Here is a 25,071-nt window from a genome sequence, read left to right as displayed (position 1 = left end):
AGAAGCTGTCAAGCACTCTGAGAATTTCACAAATACACTTTACACTTGCCATAAATTAATTACTGCAAGTGCATAATGTTTATTTCTGCCTAGGGCGGTCTGCACTGGTACATCTTATTAGCATTCACTGAAGAATATAAAAATAAAGAGTATAGTTGGCCTGAAAAAAACATTTATGCCTTCACATCGCCAATGATGAAGCTTGAAAATAATTTTCTCCTTTATTTCTTTGTTGCGTTTGTGTCAGAGGCAGCCACTTCATGTCTTTAAATTGGTTGTACAAGACAGACACAACTTGGGTATTCAAGCTGCCATGCCCGTCAAACGCCCACAAAGTAAAACTCTGCAGATGGTTGATCAGATTGGAACCAGTCTGTAGACATTCCTATAAGCCAACACTCTACATTATAGATAGCAGGGGAGTAAGGAAATAGGACCAATAATGGAGGAATTATTGTGTTGGGGACACAAAAATGAATCAGGTAACAAGAAAACACAGACATGCTTCTTGCCCCTGTGACATTATAGATGCTTCCCATTATATGCTTGCCCATGCTATGAACTCTGCGTGGCATGTTTTTCCTCCCACTCTTTCAAAGCCAGCTCCAGCTGAGTTACCAAGGTTTTTCGAAGAGCCACTATAATAGAACTCTGCAGAATTATATTACAGAACAAAAAGCAAAACTTTCTAAATATACATCTGTCTAAAGAATCACATAGCACAAGGATGCTCCAATTCACTGATTCAACAAACATTTATTGCGCCCATCCTTGTTGTAGGGGCAGAAATAAAACTGAATAAGACATGCATTATCCCAGTCTATGAGATGTTTACAACCAAGTGAGGGAAGAAAAAAAAATCAATAGTTTCAAATTGTGATAAATCCTATGCATGAAACAAAGAAGGAGTCAAGGCCACGTTCTGACTGAGTTTGGGGAAACTCACATGAGACAGATTGGCCCTTCTAAAAGGCCCTTCTGAAGAGCTGCAGCTAAACTGAGACCTAACGCAGAAGGAGCTGGCTTTGAAAGGGTGGGAGGAAAAACATGCCGAGTGGAGTTCATAGCATAGGCAAGTGTCTGGAGACAGAAAAGAGCCCGGGATGTTGGAAAAACTGGCCCGAAAAATGTTATCAGAGCAGATTGTTGGGGAGGGAATGAAAATGAGCTTGGGTGGTTAATGTCTACATCTTACTGAGCCTAACAGGCATGGTTAGGAGAGTGGGTTTTCCATTAGAGAGCTCTGAGCAGACAGGGGAGTGAATGATCTGAGTTGTGTTTGAGATGATTCTGATGTGTACAAAGCAGATTGACAAGGGTAGAAGCTGGGGGACCAGTTAGGAGGCAAGGCATGCCCCAGATGAAAGATGATAATGCCTTTGATTTGGCAGTGGCAGTGTCAATTTGGAACAGTGAATGGGTCCAGAATATATTTTGGAAATGGAGCTGAGAGGACTAGCTAACAGATTGGATGTAACCATTGAAGAAAAGTAAATGAGTCAAAAGTGACTGGATTCTGGCTTAAATAACAGAGGACATGCAAGTTTGACCTTTTTCTCTCTCTCTCTTTCTTTTCCTAAAAGAACCAGTTCATTTGGCTGTCTTGGTGATACCTCATACCTTTTTCTTTTCCCCATCTATACTTTCCAGAATTTTTCTTTTCAACAAAGAATTACAACATGTCTTTTTAAAATTTGGATTAATTTGGATTCCCATAGTTCCACTCAATGTTCTCTATCCATACACCTATTAACAAAGTTTTACAGACACAGTTGAGCATAGTCAACAAAGAAATCTTGATAAATACCCAGGGGGGAGGATTAATTATAAATACTCCTATATTACTATGCTACTATTCCCTGTCTTACTTAAAGGGACATGGATTTGTCCAGTAAATATAGACCAGTCTGGAGCGACCTGGAGAGTATTATGTTAAGTGAAATAAGCCAGTCAGAGAAGGACAAGCATCGCATGATCTCATTTATATGTGGAATCTAAGGGACAAAATAAACTGATGAACAAAATAGATCCAGAGACATTGAAGCATGCAACACACTGATGAGTTTTAAAGGGAAGGGGGTGGAGGTGGGAAGAGACTAACCAAAGAACTTACATGCATATATGCAAAACCCATGGAAGACAATTGTGCAGTCCCATGAAAGCCTGGGGAGGAGTGGAGGTGGTCAATGTGGGGGGGGGGGGGGGGGGGAGGGACGGGACATCTGTAATCCTTTCAACAATAACAATACATTTTAAAAAAGATACACCATGCTTCTCAACCTTGAATGTGCATCAGCATGACCTAGAAAGTGTGTTAGAACACAATTGCTGGGCTCCACCTCCACAGTTTCTGATTTAGCAAGTCTGGAGCAGAGCTCAGTAATTTGTGTTTCTAGGACGTTCCCAGATGACTGTGATGGAGATGGTCCAGGGTCCCCACTTTGAGAACCACTGAGGTATGCTATCAAAGTTGCATTCCAGAATGCCCAAAATATACAAAGAGGGAGATAGCACCAGGAAAGTACTATTTTTAAGATGGTTTAACTCCCAATGTCATTTCTTCCCGGAGGCCTTAGGTAGGGGATTCCTCAATCAGACTGCTGGCCTGAGTGTCTACCTGGCACTGTGTGCAAAATGAGAATTGCAGCCCCTCAGAGAAGCAGAATACCCTGGGCACAGTGGTGACTTCTCATTACAAGAGATGAAAACAGATGAGTTAATCAGAAGTCCCTTCATCTCCTCAGAGGCTCATCATTCCTATTTCACCAGTTCAGACAAGCAGTTAATCTGCCGGGAAGATGGAAAATGCCCGGGCTGTAACAATCTATTCCTGCCAGATGGAAACTTACATTAAAAAGAGGATGCTCATGTATTATCATTAAAGACATCGAGATTTTTTTCATCCAAGTATTTACATTTTAATGCTGCATTTCCCTTGCCTTTCCCTTCTAAGTGTGTAAGAGCCACAATAAAATCATCATAGGACTGTACACTAAATTACAGTGTGCGAGGACTTCCGTGGATAATATATATTTTTGAACCTTAGAGTAACCTGGCAAGATAAGAGTTAGACTCTCCGTTTTGCAGATAAAGAGAGTGAAACCCACTGAGATCAAAGATTTTGGTGAGTTCACACAGCATGGTGGTAGCTTCACTGGGTCTTAAACTCAGGTTTTCTAACTTCTCACGCAATGATCTGACTCCATGAGAAATGAGACTTCATTATTCCATGACTCCATGAACGGACAGAGAAAAACCCCAATCCAGAAGGTTGATGTCCACACAGCCATTAAACTGAACTCACCCTCTGAAAGACCTTGTACACAGTCTGTACTATGAGAAGCCAGTGGTTCTGAGTTGCTGCTCACCAGCCTTCTACTTACATTTGTTCTGGCCAACTAAACCCACTGAAAGTTTCAGCCCATTTGCTTTGACTCTGAGTATTGCTTTCTTTTAATAAAATGTCAAATCCTGAATAAAGGCCATAACAAATTGGGGTGAAGCCTATGAAATTGCCAAGTTTTGACTACTTTCACCCACAATTTCATATGAGTCAGTTATAAATAACAGCAATTATATCAGTACTTCCCATTAAGAATGATGTTCTGGAAAGGAGAATGGTGTTGGAGTCAGAAGTTCTAGGTTCAAGTCAGGCTCTGCACATAATGTCTATGACTTGAGGAGACAGAAATAATTACAACAAAGCCCACGTCACAGCATCTTTGAGAGGATGAAGTGAGATTGTTTCAGCTAAGATTGATCAGATAGGTATCTTGTTCCAGGACTCTCCCCTAAGTGCTCAAAGTACAGGAATGAACAGGACAGTCTATGCCCACAGGGAGCACAGTTTGGTGAAAGAAAAATGAGTAAATCAATAATTGCAAAATAGGTCAGGAGGTCATGACAAAAATGCAATGGACACAGAGAGAAGATGGTAGTTAACTTTGTCTGGGATCGGGCTAAGCCAGCCGTGGGCAAACTACGGCCCACGGGCCGGATCCGGCCCGTTTGAAATGAATAAAACTAAAAAAAAAAAAAGACTGTACCCTTTTATGTAATGATGTTTACTTTGATTTATATTAGTTCACACAAACACTCCATCCATGCTTTTGTTCCAGCCCTCCCGTCCAGTTTAAGAACCCATTGTGGCCCTCGAGTCAAAAAGTTTGCCCACCCCTGGGCTAAGCACTTAGAAGACTCAGAGGTGCCAAGCAGGAAGACTATCTAGATCAATGGATCTAAAAGCTCCTGGAGAACTTTAAAACATGCCAGTGGCCTGATACCCCTTCTGCAGTGTGTTTGGATAGGGGGAGAGAGGTGGGGCACAGGCTCACTTTTAAGTGAAGACATTTTGCAAATGAAAGGGCTGCACTCTCTTAAGACATTATTACTTTAAATAAATAAAAGACAAAGGGACAGGAAATTATGACTCTGTTCCTCGGAAAGTATTTATAGTGAAAGTATTGACTGAACTTGACTTAAGGGTGCAATGGAAAATATAGGCACACTAACACTTTTCTCTCTTCATGGTCAGCCATGATCATTTCTCAAACAGAGCCATTAAATTAACAACTATTTCATGTTTTAGAGAGGGGAAAAGATACCAACCATATCTCCCAGGTACATATTAGCCAACATTTGGTCTATTGCTATGCTGCATCACCAGCAGCAATTACAGCTGGATATTGGTCCAGCTCCATGGGAGACATTCCCGGGGTGAGGTCACAGTGTACAATACTGAGCTGCGAATGTCACCTGTGTAAGTATTCATAGTTGGTAGGGTATGTAGACACCTAGAAGCCACCAATCTTTCCTTCCTGATCATCACCTGGGAATAGGGAAGCCCTAATTATTTCATGCAATGCCTAGGCAGGTCACAAAATCACTCCAGGAACTACCAGGCAGGGATCTAGAAGGACCAGGCCAGATCTAGAAGACCAGGTTCTTGAAGGATGGGTTCTCTAACTCCCTTGTTTCTCTTCCTCCCTATGGAAGTCCCATTAGCCAGGAGTAGTAGATGCTTCCTTAGTATACCTTTATTCATTCTTTTTTAAATTTTTTTAATATATATTTTTTTATTTTTTTACAGAGAGGAAGGGAGGGGGATAGAGAGTTAGAAACATCGATGACAGAGAAACATTGATCAGCTACCTCCTGTACACTCCCTACTGGGTATGTGCCCGCAACCAAGGTACATGCTCTAGTCCGGAATCAAACCTGGGACCCTTGAGTCTGCAGGCCGACGCTCTATCCACTGAGCCAAACCTGTTAGGGCCCTTTATTCATTCTTAATCTGGGGAGAAACATTGACTTTCCTTTGGAGAACTAATTCCCCCTCACAACCATTTCTATTAACTTGGGTAGAGCTGACTCCAAGTCCAACTACAGGGAAAGACCCACGATTCTAGCCAGGCCAGTTATCACATCTAACCCCCATTAGCCACAGAATTGGCCAGAAAATGCCACACAATGTGGGATGGTCTCTGCACACACTCAGCACTGGGACCTGCTGGACTAATTGGGAAAGAGAAGCCACTGCCTACTGGGATAACTGGTCAACTATAAACCTGAGACTCCGGGGTGCCTGAGAGCAAAGCAAGATGGAGAGATGAAGATGGAGAGCTTATATAATTTATGATGTAATCAAGATTTGCTTCTTGGGATCTACTTGTACCAGCCAGTTTCCCTGAACCCTCACCAGTCAAAATTCTACTGCTTCACTCTAGATTGTTTGATTTGTGTTTCAGTAGTCTGTTACTGAGAGAGTTCTGACTAGAACACAAAATCCTCTATCCTGAAGAATGGAACAGTCCACTCAACAGTTCCAAGAAGGGCATTCACCCAGGACCGGAACCATATGCAGCAACGATCTGCAAACTCTTTCTGAAAAGAGCCAGATTGTAAACATTCTTGGCTTTGAGGGATACACAGTTCCTATGGCAACTACTCAACTCTGCCTTTGTAGTATAAAAGCAGCCATCCTAAGTATGTAAATGATGGGTGTGGCTGCACTCAATAAAATTTTATTTACAAAATCGATGGCAGGCCAAATTGGCTGATCCTTGACTGAGCAGGAACAGAAAACCCATGCTACACGTGCATCTCCACCTCTCTGCCCGTGGCAGACATCACAAGTCAATCGTGGGAGGGCAGTGGGAATGGCCAATGTGCTGAAAAACTGTGTGCCCTCTGCCTCTCACTCCTCCTGAGCTATTTCTCCTTTCACTTAATGGAATTTCTGGCCCTAAGTGCCTGTAGAAGTATAATCCAAGGAGCAATTACTCATGGAGGAAGAGAGGGCAGGAAGAACTGAAATCTTAAAATGAAAAACACACAAAAATTTGAGGTAATGGGGAGGGCCGGCCTAGGCTGAATCCTAAAGGGGTTCAGAATATTCTGTCTTTAATCTATCTCTCTATCGCTATGTCTCTATTTTTCTTGAAAACCTTCATGACTAGAAGCAGGGTGGTGAGGTATGTAAACAGAGGCTGCCATTTCAACAATTTCAATATTTTGTTATATTACTTTATAGGTGGGGGTTTGAATTTGCCTTGAAAGAACAACTGTACCTTTATTTTGAGAAAATCACCCCACTGTGGCGTTTAGTTGTGCAAAGGTGAAGCAGAGTTTTACAATGAAGAAATAGAAGGCAAAGATGACCTGATTTCACCGCATCAGCGTTTTATGGATTATGCTTTCCCTAGGGACGCAGTCGTTTCCTAAGTCATGCACTGGCCCTGAATATGAGTGTCTATTCTTAGAAGATATGTGCGTTCCTGTTTATGCAAAAATCACAGAAAAGGAAGAATGATAGATTGTGTCATCAAATTAGCCAGAGAGATTGTAAGAGGCTCTGGATTGATAATGCCAAACCTCCACTGTCGTGCTGAGGCCTGCTGTCCTATATTGTCCTGCTGCTGGTAGTCATTAATTACAAGGGGCACCTGAGGGAGAGCAACCAAAACTCGCTTCATTATTTCCATGAAGGAAATGGATACCCCAACCCCTAGTCATCCTAGGACAGAACAAAGGCAGGCTAGACAGGGAGGCGCCCAGAATTTGATCTGGGGCTTCAGATGGGCAGAAACAGCCCAAGAGCACTCTGATTTGGAGAGGTGAGCAAGGTTTTGCAATGTTATGAAAGACTGGGAGCTTGTATTAATGTTCTAGGGTTTCTGAAACAAAGTACCACAAACTAGGCGGCTTAAAACAACAGAGATTGATTGCCCCACGTTTCTGGAGGCCAGAAATCCAAAAGGAGGTGTTGGCAGAGCCGTGCCCTCTTTAAAAACCTCTAGGGGAGAACCTTCCTTGTCTCTTCTTAGCTTCCGGTGATGACCATCAGTCCTTAGCGTTCCTCGGCTGGCAGCTGCAGCATTGACTCTCTGCCTTTATCTGCACGTGGCGTTCTCCCCGTGTGTTTTCACATGGCATTCTCCTTTCTGCATCTCTCACTTATAAGTAAACCAATCATGTTGGATTAAGGAGTCCATATCACGCCTCTATCACCTCATCTTAACTCATCAACTCATAACACATCCCCCCGTAGGTCTTCCAGAGGGGCCTTGGCCTCTGAACCCTGAGAGCTGCTGCATCTGGTATCCATTTTCAGTCTCTGCTTCAATTGACTTCCACTATTTCAAAGCCTCCATGGCAACATATTAGCTATTTCTATGGTGAATTAGAGAAAGAGGCTGAGGAATGAAATCCTGGGTGGACCTAGAGAGCATTATGCTCAGTGAAAGAAGTCAGCTAGAGAAAGATAAATTCCACATGATATCACGTATATGTGGAATCTAAGAACAAAATGAACAAACAAGCAAAACAGAAACCAAATCACAGACACGAAGAACAAACTGATGGTTGCCAGATGCACGAGGGGTTGGAAAAGCTGAAAGGATGAAGATGTACAAATTTCCTGTTTAAAAAACAGTCAGGGAGAAGTAAAGTACACCGTCGGGAAGACAGTCAATGATATTGTAATAACTATGTGTGGTGCCAGTGGGTACTAGACCTACTGGGGTGGTCACTTCCTAAGTTCTAGAAATGTCTAACTACCATGCTCCAAACCTGAAACTGATACAATGCTGAATGCCAACTATAATTGAAAATAATCTTTTTTAAAGAAAGAGCCTGTGCCCAGGCCCAGGCATAGTGATAGAAGGAATCCCAAGCCTGAGCCGGCCCCTCCCTGAGACACTGAGATGCAACCGGCAGAAGAGAAAAGGGCTGTGATCTGGTGACAGATAGCTGGTGGGAGTAGCCAATGGATGTCCAGAGACACCTGAGGAATCAAATCCTCTTAAGACAGCTTTTTGCAGTCAGACATGATGGGGGCACACATGGTAATTTGAGTATTTTTTTAAAGGAGTTTGTTCTCTAATGGAGGTTGATAGGGTCCATGGCACTAGGGATTAACACTAGCATTGTCTTTATCACACTTTGAGAAAGCAGGCAAACAAATAAGCATGTTTGGACAAGTGGGAGCTCACAATCTTGCCCCTTTTAATCCTTTGCCTGACAACATGTTTCCAAACAGCAAGACAGTTAATGAGAAAAAAGCCTTGAGAGTCCACAGTGTGGGAACCTGGCCCAGTGCATTTGGGAAGAAGCCAGAGGACGATGGCCATTTCCAAGGAAGGTAATGTGAGCCAAGGGTTAAGTGCTTTCTACCCAACTATTCAACAGACCCAACAGGAAGACAAAATTCAGTGGCAGCTAATGGCAATTTCTAATGCCTTAATTACTTTGGTTTTTGGTTATTAGTTAATGAGCTGGAAGCATGAGATAAGATGACAATATTAGCTCATGAGCAATCTGAATAATTCAATTAACATAACTAGGCAAACCCCGTTGCGATAAATAAAAATAAAATCTCTTTGGTAAGAATTCCAAGAGAAAATAAATGGCCTCTCTTCCTTCCAGATTACACTGGAGTAACTCACAATGTCTACTTTTTAATCTCAATTTCCCTTGTCCTGGCTGTAATCTATGAAACAGGAGAATCCAAGGATAAATAAGTGAAATGAACATACATCTCTGTCTTTGATGAGCCAGAAGTTTCCTCATTCCTACAGACATGTGCAAAGCCCAATAAAAAAAAATTTAGCTGTAAAGAGCATTTTAGTGTTTTTCCCCCCAAATGATTATGTTAAATTCAACATCTGAGTGACCAGGCTCTGACTCAAATGGAGTTAGAAGGTGAAGGAGATCCCATCCCTGCTCACAGGAAGCTCACAGTCTACTCAGGCACATGATTTATTTACAACTAACATGACATGTGCAATAATAAAAGTACATAAAAAGCACAGAGGTGGCTGATGAGAGAGGAATGACCTGGGTGGAATGAGTGAGCTAGGGTTATACTCGGCCAGGTCTGGAATTGGAGTAGAAACAGCTAAACCAACAAAGTGGAGCTGAAGAGGGTTCCGGGTGGGAGAGTCCATATGGACAAGAGCACAGGCAGTAACATAGCAAGGAACAGAGTAAAACCAAGTTGTTTATGGGGCTGGAAGGCAGAGTGTAAGATGGAGGGGCTAGAATGGTTGGTAAGCAGGTAATGGGACCAATGAAAAGTTTTAAGCAGGGAAATAATTAGAGTAATAATTTTTCAATTTATTTGTTTATTGCAAAGGAGACTGCTCTCTGTGGCTTGTTCACTCAGTAGGTTAACAGGAAAGGTGTATGAAGAGGAGGTCATAGGATCAAGTCCATGCTGGCCAGTAGCAACCTCAAGTCTGTGACTAGGGACAATAGGCCTGCCTCTCATCAGCTATTTCTGTAAGGGCAACCCCTACAGCAGGCATTTTATTGGTTGGGTATGTTAGGAGAGGCAGCTGGGTATATGAAGGAGCTTGCAAATGTAGTGACCATCAAGATGGCCCAGGGAACTTGGAGCCAGCTTTTTATTATTACCAAAGCCAACATTTGTATGCTGACGTTGGAAATGCTATAGGCAAAACGCAGGAGGTGTTATCATCTGTGCTTTCTGGCCTGTATCCTGCTGCTTCTTTGATATTATCCTAGTTCCATTTAAACATAATGGAAAAGGGAAAAGAGACTTTGGGACACAAGAAGGCCAATACCTGAGTGTCAGAACTCTGTTTCTAAACCTAGAGAAGCATCTCTAATTAATTGTGGGAGGCATTCCACTAATCCCCATATCCCTCTAATTAGTCCAGGCTGCCACCAGCAAGCTATTAGCATTGGCACTGGAAGCGAAGCCTACTTGCCATCTCTGTTTTAGGACAATCCGGCAGAATGGTTTGTTAACATTGGCTTTATGTGGACATATCCCAATGGCATGCTGTTTAAAGTGGTGGCATCCATGCTTGATGGCAGGCCTTTGGAAGGTGAGGCTGAAAGCCAGCCCTGGCAGAGTCGAGGCAAAATTAGTAGCTAAGAGTAGGAATAATCAAAGTATGGGTAACCAGAAGTCAGAGCTCAGAGTCAAAGGTGCATTCTGTTCCTTCTGCTTGAAACACTCTTCCAGCCAATCTCTGTATATCCTTCAGTTTCTAACTTATAAATTGCTTTTTCTGCTCTGAACCTCACCTGCGAATTCAGTCACACCTTCTGTGGCACTGACAGCACCCTAGACTTTCTCTACCATGGCAACTTTACCATCTACAGCAGTGGTTCTCAACCTTCCTAATGCCGTGACCCTTTAATACAGTTCCTCATGTTGTGGTGACCTCCAACCATAAAATTAGTTTCGTTGCTACTTCATAACTGTAATTTTGCTACTGTTATGAATCATAATGTAAATATCTAATATGCAGGATGTATTTTCATTGTTACAAATTGAACATAATTAAAGCATAGTGATTAATCACAAAAACAATATGTAATTATATGTGTGTTTTCCGATGGCCTTAGGCGACCCCTGTGAAAGGGTCGTTCGACCCCCAAAGGGGTCGCGACCCACAGGTTGAGAACCGCTGATCTACAGAAATCATGTGGGCATTGCATCTACCCTCCAGGGATGTATCATGTCCATCCACCTCAACATTATCACTAGCACAGCAGATGCCCCATTTCAATTTTTTAAACTGAATTGATATCAAAATAGAGAATAACGGGATCTGACCACCCAACCAAGTCAGTTCAATCAAAGACTAAGTAAGTAACCAGGCAACAAAGAATCAGAAACAAGACTTTGAAACAATGCCTTAGGCAAAAAAAAAAAAATCATTCCTATTTCTCTTCTACAGCAGGGTCCTATTCTTTTCCCAAGATAGGACCAGTCCAAAGTCTGAGCTTAAAGCCCCAATTCACCATCTGGCAGCACCTGCTATTTGCAGAGTGAATATAATCAGTACAGAAAAATGCTGGTAGAGTCCAGTGTGTTATTCTACAAGCCTGTATCTACAGTGTATATCTCATTGCAACCTGGATGTGAAATAAATAATCTACTTTGGAAGAAAATGCACAATTGTTAGAGTCATAAAGATCTAGGCATTTTTTTTTTTCTTTAAACAAGGAGGGACAGCTTTTATTTTAATTCTGTGTAATCTTGGTCAAGTTACTTGGCCTCTTTGAGTTTCTGATGTATTCATTTGTAAAACTCCAAGCTTGTGATGAGGGTAAGATCTTACATTTGTAAAAGCTGACACAGTGTTTGACCCATGAGGGGCACTAAAAATTAAATTTCTGCTACTCATTTAAAAAATTGTTAATTGGATAAAAAACATATGTTCATATGCCATATCTTTCAATCGTTATAAAGTAGGCTCTATTATGATCTCCATTTGATAGATGATAAAATTAAGCCTCAAAGAAGTTCCCTGACTTGCCCAAGGACATCCAAAGAGTAAGAGGCAGACTGGGGTTCAAACCCACATTGGTCTGCCCACCGCTGTGGAAAACAACTGCAAGTATAGCTCCAACCTGGACAGGATATGCAGATGGTATAGATATAGCTCCAAATTATAAGTGATTTTTGGCAAATTCTGGTTAAAAACCCATATTTCCCATCTTCCCTTGAGATAACAGGCAAAAGTTGCAATGCAGGGCTACTCACAAAGTTCCTTAAAGGGACCTCACTCCATGGGGAATCACACCTTTGTCCCTCTCCTTTCCTCCATTCTGGTGGCTGCAATATGAACATGATGGTTGGAGCTACAACAGCCATCTCACGACCATGAGGCAACCTGGAGGATGAAAGTCATATTAAAGGAGGAGGGGAAAGAGAGAATAAACCCACGTCATGGATAAATGTGTAATCACCATACCATTCCTGGACTGCCAGCCACCGCTCATCTTTTATATGGGGGGAGAGGGGCGGGAAATACTTCTTTCTTAGTTAAACTGCTTCTATTTGAGTTTCTTTCATATACAGCTGAATCTAATCTTAACTAATATGGGCTTCCACTATATTTTTCATTTTTATCTTTCTAAGACTCAGAGATAATGTAGTATGGAGACTCCAATCATATTTTAAAATTTATAAAGCATAACTAAATCAGGCAAGGTGCCCACATGAATATCTAGGGAATACCAAAATGATGACAGCAGAATCCACTATTGCTTCAGGCTCAGGAAATTGTAAAAATGAGAGGAAAAGCAAATATTCATTATTCTGCTTTGGAGTACTCCAAATATTCATCATTCTGCTCCCAAGGGGAAGACTCTCAAAGACTGAAGTTTCCGGAATAAAATCTTATATTTCTCTTCTCAGAGATCATCCCACTAGTTGCTCTGTAAAAGTGGTCTATTGATCTTCATGTTCTTGCAAGAATATGACTCAGGAAGGCCCTAGAATATCAAAGGTGACAGCGACAGCAGCATAGATAGCAGTGACCACAGCAGTAGAGGGAACATACCGGGTACTTAGGCTCTGCTAGGCAGTGCTCTAAATCCTTTCTAGCTCTTAAGTCATTGAGTTCTCAGAACACCCCTGTGACTGTTGACTTCTCTTACAAATCTGAAACTTACATACAGAGGGATTCAGAATTAGGTAGTCACAGGAAAAAAATATGATTTCAAAGAAATAATGATGGAGCAATTAATGTGAAACCCATCTAATGTTTTCAATTATGGAAACAAAATATTATGAGTGCCCTCTTTGAGAGAAAAGGGAAAATATGAGATCAGAAATATGAGTCTCTAATAAGGTAATTGACTTTTATGAAAGGAAGTTGTGGAGTATATCTCTAGAATGTTAGAGTCCTTTGTTTATTCTGGTTTGAAATTCTTTCCTTCTGCTGATAGAAAAGCCACAGGATCTATAATTTGTAACATGACAAACACGAGCCTTAGATCACTGACAAACCAGCTAAGGCAGGAAGCCCAAGAAAGTTTCCAGCCCTGAAGGAAAGAGCTCCTTAGGGGCATTTCTTTGCCCTTCAATGCAGAGAAATAAGAAATTACTCTCAGATCATTTTACTACAGAACCTGCTAGAAATGCACTTAAATATAAACCTGTTATGTTTGCTGTTTAGACACCAAACTTTGTGAACTACATCTTAGATAACTGTGGCAAAATGTAAAAAATGGCAAGTTTAGGTTGGAGTAATAGTTACAGGTTGATATCACCTGTTAATTACTTTAGATGTAAATGAATAACAATAAACTTGCATGTAAAAATCATATTGTTTGTTTAACATCTAGAACTAAGCCCCCTTTTTCTTAACTATCCTGTATAATAAAAGCCTAATATGCTAAGTGTCCGGTCAGCCGTTCAACCAATCAAAGAGTAATATGCCAATGATATGCTAAGGCCACTCAATCGCTCGCTATGACTGCACTGACCACCAGGGGTCAGACACTCCGACTGGTAGGTTAGCTTGCTGCTGGGGTCTGGCCGATGGGGACTGAGCGAGATGGCCTAGACATGCCCTGGAGCCCTCCCGCATCCCTCCCTGGCCCTGATCATGCACCAGGGGTGGGGGGTGGGAATGGGGAGTCCTCGGCCTAGCCTGCACCCTCTTGCAATCCGGGACCCTTCAGGGGATGTCAGAGAGCTGGTTTCGGCCTGATCCTGCAGGCCAGGCCTCTAGTTATGAGTAACTCCAGAACAGTTTTGAAGTGGCTTTTTAATATTGATGTCTCCCTTTTTCTAGTCCCAATAGCCTGGATCAAAATTTAAAAAACATCTTTCTGCCCGTTTAAACCAAAACCATGTTGACGGTGTGTTTCTTGTGCACAATGGCATGTGATGGTCTGGAACCTGCTTTTCCACCTGCCCTTCCTGAGCAGCGATCTGTCCGGCAGTTTCCATCCCTCACCTCCACTAGCGTAAATATATAAGGACCACATTTTTAGAGGCTGAAAATTGCCCTTCTAAGCCTTGAGCTACATGAAATTCAGACTTTTGGAAACACATCTTTGATTTTCATGGATCTTCACAAAATCTTTCACATATGCTATTTCTTTGGTTTTCACAGCTGCCCCATAAAGAAATAAAAGTAGGATGGGAATCAGCCCCATTTCATGGGGGCAAAGACCAAGCCATTGAGAAGGAAATAACAAATGTAGAGATAGGACACAGTACTGCCACTTAAAGGAAGCTATCCTGACTTCGTGTCTAATGCCCATGCGTCTTGGCCAGAATCCTCTTTGCCTCAGAGAAGCAAGGGGATGTTTGCAAGACTCCAAGCAGGGCCCTTCCCCCGGAGGTATAGCAAGTGCTTCCTCCCTGTTAGAACCCGTGTGAGGCTGACGGTACCTCTAGACCTCTCACCCACTAGCCAAGGCCAATGTCTGCATATCTCTCCACAAAGCCACTCTGTTGAGTTCACTTTGAATCTCCACAGTGTACCCAGAAAAATGCATATGATAGTTGTCTGAGAGGTTATTAAACTCATTAGCACCCTTTACAGAATGATCAGGGATTGATTATGAGTTTAGTTCACTTTAGTTCTTGTAGGAGGAAAAGAGCCACCAGGGGAATTTGTCTTGATGAAGGTGGAGGGGAGGGGTAGGAAAATGCTCAAGTTGAACTGCTTTAGAGGAAGGTCAGGTCCGATGATTAGAAGAAGGATAACATGATATTGAAGCAGTAAGTGCAGAGATGAGGGGGGTGGCAACTAAAAGGAACACGCAATCAGACCATCTCCTTCCCAGTGTTGCCTAGGATTTGGCCTTGATCGAAATGGTAACATATACAAGCAATCACCAAGCACCAAGCACAGTTTATAGGTTATCAAGTTTCATTTTCATCATAACCTTATAAAGTAGGTATTATTTTACTCACTCTTACAGAAGCTCAGTGACCCGCCCAGTGTCATGCAAGAGGCAATGCTTCAAAAGCAGGTCTGACTCCAACAGTATCTAGCCTTCTGCCAAGCAAACCCTTCTTCATTTATGGATTATTGTTTCATGAGTATCCTACTTGGCCCTCATAACTCTGAAAGTTATTATTGGAGATGAAGAAATCAGGGCTGAAAGAACTTAAAAGTTAGCTTAACCTGATAGATATAATAAGTAAATAAAGTAACTCAGCATAAGCCTAGTGATTCCAACACCCGTTATCATTTTGCTATGATGTTCACTCATTTGCTTAACCAACAGTATCAAGTGCTTTTGTGTTCGGTGTGCTAGGTACTTGGTATACAAAGATGAATAAGATATGGTGCCTTTCCTTGAGTTCACCAAATTAGAGGAGCAAATATTTAGAAAATATTTAGACCAACAAATATTTAGAAAAATAATTAGATTATCACTAGAAAAATATATACAGGCATATCCTATATTAGTATGATTCTCCTTATTGTGCTTCACAGATATTATTGTTGTTGTTGTTTTCGCAAGTCAAAGGCAAAACCCTCTACCAGCATAAAGATTATGACTTGCTTTATGGCTTTATTGTGGTGGTCTGTAACTAAACCTGCAATATCTCTGTGGTACACCTATAAGGATACAGATGCTTCTAGGGGAATCTGAAGAGACCTCACTTTAAAAGATCACAACTAAGCTAGGTCTTTATACCATATGTCCTTCTAAGGTGTCTGTCCAACTCATCATCTGCCCTCTCATGTCTGGGCACTGTCTGCTCCATCACCACTACCCACCAAGAAATTTCTAGGGACAACACAGCCACTCTGTATCTCTGTTGATCATATCCAATTAGACTATCAGTGTGCACCTGATCCATGCTGGGCCAATCAGATTGTCTCTCCAGAGAACTTGAACTGAAACATATAGAACCTAGGGACTGGGAGCTAGGTCACAACAATGGTGGTGTTCTAGAGAGAAAGCTCCCCACCTTGTGGTGTTGAAATCCAGAAGTTGCTCAGAAACCTGCCCTTGCTGATCCGTAATCTGCCCAGTAAATTCCATTCTTTGACTAGATTAGTGCAACATAGATTTCTCCCACTTTTGCCTGGTCAGGCTTCAAGTCAATAAGTACTGAAAGATGAATGTGACCCAGACAGTGCGAAGCTGGAGCCAGAGTTTGAAGATTCTCAAACACCACCCTAAACAAGGACTTTATCCTGGAGATAACAGCAGGCCAAAAAATTTCATAGTGTTATAGCCCTTAAATTTAAAAAAAAAAAAAGAGTAATCGGCTAATACCAATGAGGAATAATATAAATAAATATTTATAGTAGCAGTTGGAGATTCATAAATAAATGTCAGAATATGCCCGCCCCCCCCCCCCCCCAACATTATTTGGGAGTGAAGCTATAGGAAACATGGCCTTCATTTACAGGACCGGTTATGTCTGCATGCCTTCTAGGTGGCTGTGCTGAGTACAGCCCACTTGTCTTTCTAGACCCTGTCTCCACCGTTTTCCACCCTGCTTTGTGCCCCAAGAGCCTGGCAGCGTGGCCACTATTTCAGGCTACTCTGCCTTCTGGCTTTTAGTTGGATTTGGCCATCGGAGCACATCAGCAGGAGACCAGAGGAAGAGAGGAGAATACATCAGGGCATTTATTCCCTCAGCTGCCTCTCTGCAGAGTCTCCATGGACTTGAACCAAGGGCAACCGTCTCCACACAGCTCTCATTTTCTCTTTCTGCATTTTTTTTCTCTAGTGTTGGTAACCATTCTTTCCCATTTCCCTTTCAGACCTAGCCCCAGAGTAGTACCCAATCTCGCTTGGCCCCTACACTTTGACCAAGATTTTATTTTAAAAACGTTTTTTTGATTTCAAAGAGAGGAAAGGAGAGAGAGAATCATGAATGGGCTGGCCCTTGCACAACCCCTGCTGGGGATCAAGCCCACACCTGGGCATATGCCCTGTCTGGAATCAAACCTTGACCTCCTGGTTCATAGGTTGATGCTCAGCCACTGAGCCACCACCATCTGGGCTTGAACGAGTCTTTGTAAATAGTCCCTTTCTACAGTTCTTTCCGAATGACACGTGTGTGCCATTGGATTCCTGCCATGGCCCTGATCAAAACAGAGTCCCTTCTATTGCTTGGGTGTGAGGGCCTGGGTATGAGAAATGAGTCCCTTTATGGCTCCCTACCTCAGGAAAGAGCCCATTGTCTAAGGTCCTTTTTAAGGATTATCTGGAGGAGTTCCAGGGTTATTACAGTCATAAATAAACACATTAACAGCCACAGGGAATGAAGAATATCCCCAAGAAAACTTCCCGGTGCCAAGCTGATGAAAAAATATTTCACACCAAAATGAAAGGAGAGAAGCACTTGAGTAATAATAGACAGAACCACAAGCCATGGGCAAAGCCCAAACAGCAAAGAGATGCAGGCAGACATGCCTACCCTGGAGTGGGAAGTCAGGGCCAACTGGCTGGTAATTTGAACTCACTGGAGGAATCAGTCGCAATTGCTTAGGCAGCCTGTAGGGCAGAGAACAGAACATCCGGGGAAGGCGACCTAATTTAAAGAAACTCTTGATAACATGGCTTAAGACAGGCTCATCACAAAATTCCTCCCAACAGTATGTCTTGGAGTTATTCCATTACATTTACACATGGGCTAGAGTCCTTGATACACCTGCTAATATAGATATATCTTCACTGAAGCGTGACTTTTTAATTTATTCATGCATTTATTTCTTCATCCATTTCTCTATCAAACAATGCAGGAGTTCAACAGAAGTACAGGATGTGGGGTTACGAATGGGAGATACAGAGAAAAAGAAGGGACAGTCCGTAATTACAATCAGGTTGGGTAGACAAAAGTAAGCAATCAGATAAACAAGTTAATGATTCTAGGAAATTGTGATGAGTACCAAGGCAATGAAATGCATAGTGTGAGGGGGCACAGAGTCAGCTGGCAAGGCCCAAATGCTGGGTGTCCTCAGGAATAGTCAGGGAGGGCTTCCTGGAAGAGATGACAATTGAGTTTCAATTTTAATGTTGGATCTAATTTGAAAGGGGAAGGGTCATCCAAGTATTTGGAATGGGTCATAGGTGTCATTAAATAGAAATTTCCAAAAGAGCACACAGTTTTTTCACATCCTTCAAGCAAATTCAGTGCCTAAGTGGTTGCCAGGGGCTAAAGCTCTCGTCCTCTTTCCAACATGTTAGACCAGCCAACATGCTAGGCAATCACTACTAAGCTAAATCCAGCCTCATTCTCAATTAATTTGGGATATATATATATATATATATATATATATATATATAATTTTTTAAATTAATGCCCTTGGAGTTACATTTTACAAAAAGAAAAGGAAATGCTTTGGGCCTTTATATCTGGTTTGTGAATTTTCTAACTTCCCTTCAATCATAGATTGACCTCGATATAGATCCAAAAAAAGTCATACATCTCCCTGTAAGGAAATACTGGTAAAATCATTTTGAAACAGATCTTCTACAGATATACTTGTTAAAAGCCATTACACTTTTTTTTTTTTTTAATATATTTTATTGATTTTTTACAGAGAGGAAGGGAGAGGGATAGAGTTAGAAACATCGATGAGAGAGAAACATCGATCAGCTGCCTCCTGCACACCCCCTACTGGGGATGTGCCCGCAACCAAGGTACATGCCCTTGACCGGAATCGAACCTGGGACCTTTCAGTCCGCAGGCTGACGCTCTATCCACTGAGCCAAACCGGTTACGGCGAAGCCATTACACTTTTAAACTGTCCTAGAAAATAGAAAAACAATCTAGTCAGAGAAAGACAAATACCATATGATTTTACTTATATGTGAATCTAATGAACAAAATAAACTAACCAAACAACATAGAAATGGACTCATAGATACAGAAGATAGACTGACAGTTGTCAGAGGGGATGGGAGGTCGGGGGGGAAGCTGGGTGAAAAAAAGGTGAAGGATTAAGAAAAAACCCCACAGCCCTAACTGGTTTGGTTCAGTGGATAGAGCGTTGGTCTGCGGGCTGAAGGGTCCCAGGTTCGATTCCGGTCAAGGGCATGTACCTTGGTTGCGGGCACATCCCCAGTAGGGGATGTGCAGGAGGCAGCTGATCGATGTTTCTCTCTCATCGATGTTTCTAGCTCTCTATCCCTCTCCCTTCCTCTCTGTAAAAAAATCAATAAAATATATTTTAAAAAAGAAAGAAAAAAACCCCACAACCTCATAGAGAGACAACAGTACAGTGATTACCAGAGGGAAAGGGGGGGTGGGAGAGGTAGGAGAGAGTAAAGGGGGATACATGGTGATGGAAGGAGACTTGATTTGGGGTGGCGAACACACCATACAATATACAGATGATGCATTATTGAATTGTACTCCTGAAACATATATGATTTTATTAACCAATCCCTCTACTCTTCATAGAGAGATTCTCTAATGCTGGCACATGCAGAAGGCACACACAAAATCCTATTTTAGAATTCCTGCCCTTGGAGCTTCCTTTTACAAACAAAAGGTATTATAGAATGGTGCATACAGGGAAGTGGTTAAATAGACTAGGATATGTGCCTAAGGTAAAATGCTATTGAATCTTTATATGGGAAGAGGCAGACTTCTATGTTCTGAATTAGAAGTGCCTCAAAGAAAAGCATCGGTCTTAGGACACTTCCTATAGCGTGAGATTACTAATGGGGATAAAAAAGAAGTGCTCATGCTTTAAATGTCCGGGAGGAGACAAAAGAACATTCAGCAAGCATTCTTGTAGTCATACCTTTAGTCAGGTTGAGAAACAGTTGTAGAGTTTCACACGCTACACTGAATCGCTTACAAGAGTATGAATTTGGATGTGGACTTACGATACTGAGCATTCAATATTCACATCCATACAAGAGGAATGTGTCTTAATGAAATGTCTTTCTCGGTGGGTGTTGCCCCATGTTCCTTAAACAGAGGAATAAAGACATTACCAAAGACTTTAGGAAACCTCCTCCCTAAAACTCAGAGAAGCTAAATGAATTATCCAAGTGACTGCATGCTTTCCTTCCCCTTTTCTGTTTTTCACTTTTAATTATAAAACATATAAAATATACAACAAAGCATAGAAATAAAAGATTCCCAAATATCCACTGGGAAAATATGACCAATGTTAATATTTCATTGTATTTTCTTCAAAACTGTCTTGTTTGCAATTAAAAATTACAAATAAAGCTAAGCCTGTCCTTCCTCATTCTTCTGGGTCCTCCTGATATACGAAAAGTTGGTGATTATCATTCTTATGCATGCTTTTGCACTTTTACTAATTATGTATATACTAGAGGCCCGGTGCACAAAAATTTGTGCACTCGGTGGGGTCCCTCAGCCTGGCCTGTACCTCTCGCAGTCTGGGACCCCTCGGGGGATGACCACCTGCTAGCTTAGGCCCACTCCCTGGGGGATCGGGCCTAAGATGGCAGTCAGACATCCCTCTGACAGCCCAAGAGCCCTCGGGGGATGTCCACTTGCCAGCAGATAGCAGGCATAAGCTGCAGTTGGACATCCTTAGCACTGCTGAGGAGGCCGGAGAGGTTCCCACCACCACCGCTGTACTGACAGCCGTCAACCTGGCTTGTGACTGAGCAGAGCTCCCGCTGTGGGAGCGCACTGACCACCAGGGGGTAGCTCCTGCATTGAGCATCCGCCCCCTGGTGGTCAGTGTGTGTCATAGTGACCAGTCATTCCCAGTCATTCTGCTGTTAGGGTCAATTTGCATATTACCCTTTTATTATATAGGAGTGCCTGGCCAGCCTCGGTGAGGGGCTAATGGCTGTTTGCAGGCTCACCACAGCCCCTTCAGGGTAAGGGTCCCCCCTGGAGTGCCTGGCCATCCTGGTTGAGGGGCTGAGGGCCATTTGCAGGCTGACCACAGCCCCTTCAGGGTGGGGGGTCCTGCTGGGGTGCCTGGCCAGTCTGGGTGAGGGGCTGAGGGCCACTTTCAGGCTGGCTAAGCCCCCCAGTGGGGACCCTTACCCCATGAGGGTGTGGCCAGCCTGGGTGAGGGGCTGATGGCTGTTTGCAGGCTGGCCACGGCCCCCAGCCACCCAAGCTCCCAGTGGAGGCTGACTGGAAGCAGGTGTCTGGGATTTATTTGTCTTCTATAATTGAAACTTTGTTGCCATGAGCTGAGGCCACAGCCGGCTCAGGGCAGGCTGGAAGTTTGGCTTCCTCCATCACCCAGGCAACAAAGCCTCCTGCTTGCTCCAGCTCCGTGGCTGCCAGAAGGGCACTGGGTGTTGAATGTCTTCTGAGCTTGCTGTTTCTGCTGGGAAAATGTAAGAATTCTCTCACTGAATTCTTGCAGGATAGATATCTTCCCCACTCAAGAGATAAAAACCACACCTCCCACTCAGAGAGAGAAAGAGGGTGTCCACTGTCACAGAGCAGGTGCGCCAATCATAAACACCCAGCGACCCCTCATTGCAGACGCCTAGCCAATGTGCCATGGGGAGTCTGAGCAGCACATCCAGCTCATGTTGTCTCATGTTTCTGCAGCCAGAAGACAATGCCCTTGCAGAACCACCTGGGCCTCAGAGGCCAACACCCACCTCTGCAGGTCAGGTACCTAAACCCGAGGATTCTGGGGCTTTGGAAGTAAGAAAGGGACTATCATTGTTAACAGCCTGTCTTCTATGAAGGAAAAAGACTAGCAAATAAGGAGCAGAATCCTGCCAAGGCTAAAGCCACTGCCTCCATGGAAACCTAATTACTGCTTAACAGCACTAAATGATTAAATTAGGCCCTCCGACACTGCTTCTTAGGAACAAAGGATAGCGGGGTGCTTTGTTTTATCGGCTTTTGTTTCATGGTTCTAGTCTTGAATGAATGTGATCAAGGGGGATTCTCTGAGTCCTTTCCACCTTGAGAAAACCCTAAAATATTTTCTTATAAAACCGGCAATTTCTTATTTTCCCATAAAGAAGACATATGCTGCATTTATCAAGAAACTTCTGCTAGTGCTGGGGTGATACTTGGCGTTGCTAGATGACTACATTAGGTCTGCAGTTAACAATCACACCCCAGGACCTAATACAACGTCTCATTTCTCCCCAAAGAAATATTTTACCTTACCCTTTAGTTCGTGAGCAAGTGAGGGAATCTCAGCTGCCATAAATGAGACCAAGGGTAATTTGTGAGATTAAATCCCTGAGCTAGAAATTAAACTGAAAACACGGTCTGGGCTTTTTACGATTCTCAATCCTTGAAGTGAACAAAGAAGCAGTTTTAGATCCAAAAATTGGAGTCGTGGCTGAGGAAATGGATTTGGCTTGAAAGGGAGGGTCTCAAATGGGGGCAGTGATGACATCAGACTGAATTTTTCCAAGGAAACTAGACACAAGGAGGAATTATTTTGAAAGCGAGAGAGAGTGCAATGGGCTACATATGATCCTGGGAAATGTCAGGATCCATCACATCCTCCCTCTGCCCAGGGCTCTTCATTTGGGAGGAGAGGAATGGGAGGTGGGGGCAGGAGGCATCTCACATCAGGTCAAGTAGAAGCTGGCAAGGCGTGATGATAAGGAGAAAGCCCCAACGGCCTTCGATGCCACATCCTCCATCTCCCTCTGGCTTACTCTGCCCAGTCACAAGGCCTCCTTGCTCTTTCTTTCCTTTTATTCCTTCCTTTCTTTTTCTTTTTTTTCCCCCTATGTTTCTGGTCTGGGCACTACCAGGGGCCCTTACTGCCCTTGCCAGTGAACGAGACCAGCAGATTCTCTGCGAGAACTCTAGCACACCAGGACCACAGCTGTCAAGATGTGACTCTAGTCTCAGGTCCTTGCTCTTTCTTGAACTTTCCAGGCACTCTCCTGCCTCAGCAAAGTTGTATTTGCTGTCCCCTCTGCCTGGAATACTCACTCCATCCCCAGCTCATGGCCTGGCTCACGCCTCACCTCCTTCAGGCCTTTCCTCAAAGGTCTCCTACTAGGGTGACAATTTCCTGCACGGCCCTATTTCAGTAGCAACCCCCCTGCCCCTCTACCTGGCCACCCCCCTTCCATGCTCTTTCCCTAGAGCACTGATCACTCTCTAACATGTCACATATTTACTTTTTACTCTCGGTCTTCCACCACCCTCCTATACATAAGTTCCATGTGAGTGGGGTGATTGTGCCTATTTTGGTCACTGCTGTGCCCCAAACAGTTGGCGACACACAGTTGAAGGAATGAAAGAAAGAAACAAAGGTCCAACTCTGGCGGAGAAAATAAGTAAAAGAAACGCAGGGCATGATGGGAAAGATCAGTGGCAAGATACAGAGGGAAGGAGTACCGAAAGGTGAGAGGACAGGGGAGCAGGAGAGATCCCAAGGGATATACATAAAGAACAGAGCAAGATAAATGGCTCTTGCCATTCCCACCATGTCACTTGCTATTGTAAGTGACACTGGCATGCGGGCTGATTGTCTGACCTCCTGCCCTTTGAAATGAGCTGCTCACATCTCCAAAGTTCTGTTCTGCCTGAAATAGCTACAGCATCGCAGCAGAGAGGGGTGGGAAGAAATTATCTGGGCTGGGGCAGCAGAGGCCAAGCTGTGTTATGAGGCGGGGGCTTGGTGAGGGATGGGTGAGGCTGGAGCCCACCGGGCCCAGGGGTTCTTTGTTCACTGTCCATTCCACCTGCTGCCAAAACACCTGATAGGAACAGGAAGAAGCACAACCAGAGCTTGTGCCTCTTCATGCCAATATTAGATTTATCTGAAATGTCCATCAAATCGAAGAACAGTAGAGGAACAAAAAAATAAGCATATGTATGAACCTCTGCTAGCCCCTGACATTCCTCTAAGGAAAAGTTATGACTCTACAATGACAAGAACTCACTCATCTTCCTCGCCAGCCTAATTCCTGTGGCATGTGAGTTGCTGGCTCACCTTAGCCAGGGCAGCATGGCATCTCACTTCCATTGGATCAAGATACCACTTCCCTGTTTTATCAAGAAGATGATTTTATTTAAAGGGAGTTCATGGCATGGACCAGGGGTGGGAACTCTCTCATGAAGCTTATATTCTGGGCAAGGGTATACAATAAGTGTATATCCTTGTCCTACACAGGGCAAAAAAATGTAAGAAATTAATAAGCACCCGAAAGAGAATGAAGGCAAAGAGTTAGGGAGATATAATAGAGTGGTGGGCAACTACTATACAAACATAATTAATACCATACCAGTATAATATGAGGGAGCTAGAAAAAAATATATTATAAGAGCAAACTTAGTTTAGACTGGGGAGGGAGGTGTTGGAAAAGACCTGTCTGTGCAGGTAGGTGGCATTTCAGCTGAAACTGGAAAGACAACTAGTTAAGTGGAGTATAGGTGGGATGGGAGGTGAGAGGTGGATTGTAAGCAAACGGAATAAGACAGGCAAGTGAGGTAGAAGAGACCTCCGCCTGTTGGAGGCCCCACAGTTAGACCATCACAGAGACAGTGAGTCAGGGAGTGGAGCGAGGTGAAGTGGAAAGAAAAACATCACAAGCCAAATCCTCATGAAGGTCGGAGCACCACGCCTAAGTAAACAGAGGCTCACAGAGGTTAAGCAGCGGATTCAAGGAACACAAAGGTAGTGCCAAAAGTTACATTGGAATTCAGGACTATCAAAGTATGCAGCTCATTATGCTCTTTCCACTAGAAATGTTATCTATCGCTCTTTTACTAAGAGATAGTTAGGACACACACACACATACACACACACACACATACACACACACACACACACACACACACACGCACTCCTGAACTGGGCTACCAGTTCAAGAGCAGATCCCTGTATTTGGCTGTATGTGTTTTTAAAATATTTTTATTGATTTCAGAGA

At 43.1% G+C, this 25,071-nt stretch overlaps 1 non-coding gene across 1 annotated transcript; it reads right to left on the bottom strand.

Annotated features, from left to right (window-relative positions):
- Positions 1–22,914: 22,914 nt before the first annotated feature.
- LOC138992853 (small nucleolar RNA SNORA3/SNORA45 family) lies at positions 22,915–23,042 on the bottom strand. Its single transcript, XR_011468179.1, has one exon. It is a non-coding gene; the product is annotated as a small nucleolar RNA SNORA3/SNORA45 family (small nucleolar RNA).
- Positions 23,043–25,071: the final 2,029 nt, after the last annotated feature.

Source organism: Myotis yumanensis, unplaced genomic scaffold (genome assembly GCF_028538775.1).
Source record: "Myotis yumanensis isolate MYYU_CA2020_CCGP unplaced genomic scaffold, mMyoYum1.0.hap1 SCAF_14, whole genome shotgun sequence".
Lineage (NCBI taxonomy): Eukaryota > Metazoa > Chordata > Mammalia > Chiroptera > Vespertilionidae > Myotis > Myotis yumanensis.
This window is presented reverse-complemented; position numbering and strand designations above follow the sequence as displayed.